A 1,102-nucleotide genomic window follows, 5' to 3' on the forward strand; every position below is an offset into this window, starting at 1 on the left:
AGAAGTACTCTGGAAATTAATTCAGAAACCTGTAGTAGAGATTAAAGCTTGGCAACTACCACTAAAAGCTTCCACTTTTTCACCAATTAGAANACTCTGCAAAAGTGTCCTTTGGTGTTTTTGTGAAGGTGTTATTGCATAGGCNTCACTTATTAAAACACTTATCAGGTGTTCAGCTCAACATCTAACCTGTTTCCTCTTCCTGGAAAGTCAGGAACCAACTCCTACCATGAAGATTTCCAGGATATTACAGGACAAATCAGATTTACAAAAGACTTTTACTACTTCAATCTNTTCTCATAATTATCATACAGCATAGCTGCAGGCTCCTTTCTAATTGNTACCATGCTACATTCCTCAGTTTTAAAATATTTATATTTTGATGTTTAGGATTGTTAACTAAGAATAAAAAAACTATGGGAAGACAATAAAATCATCTATAGGTGGATCGAAACACCTGGCAAAGAAGCAAAAGTTTCCTTGAACTCACTTTCATTAANTCCAAGCAGGAGAAAACGGGACTTTAGTTCATGTCCTGAGTAACACCATAGTTGCTGGCAGGATTTACCCTGTTCATTCTCAAAGATAAAGTTAATGGTGCAGAACTAGAACAACTTTGGGGCCCAAGAATTCACTGGAGATCCAAGTTTTAAGACTANGGGGTTGGCATTCAGGAGCTGATCCCCAGTGCAATCACCTAGGATGGGACTACTAGATCTAATCAGCACCTAGGCTATACAGTTGTTTGCTACACATTTCAGCCACGCCTCTCTTATGAGCAATAGTAGCAAATAGTGATGTCGCTCCCTCAGCCAGACTATTTGATTCCACTAGAATAACTCTCTTGTATTAAAAAAAAAAAAAAAAAAAAAAGCCCTCTAGCCTCAGAGGGACAGCTCCAACTCTATATGTGTCATGGATAGATGTTGCCCATCAACAACACAATGAACAGTATTTTAAAATGCCTCAGATATCTATAGAACATTTTATCCTAAAATAAAAGAATATACCTTCTTCGCAGCACTTCATGGTACATTCTCCAAAACTGACCATATAGTCAGTCACAAAGCAGGCCTCAACAGATAGAAGAAGATTGAAATAA

The sequence above is a fragment of the Mus pahari genome, chromosome 6, assembly GCF_900095145.1.
Source record: "Mus pahari chromosome 6, PAHARI_EIJ_v1.1, whole genome shotgun sequence".
NCBI classification, from domain to species: Eukaryota; Metazoa; Chordata; class Mammalia; order Rodentia; family Muridae; genus Mus; species Mus pahari.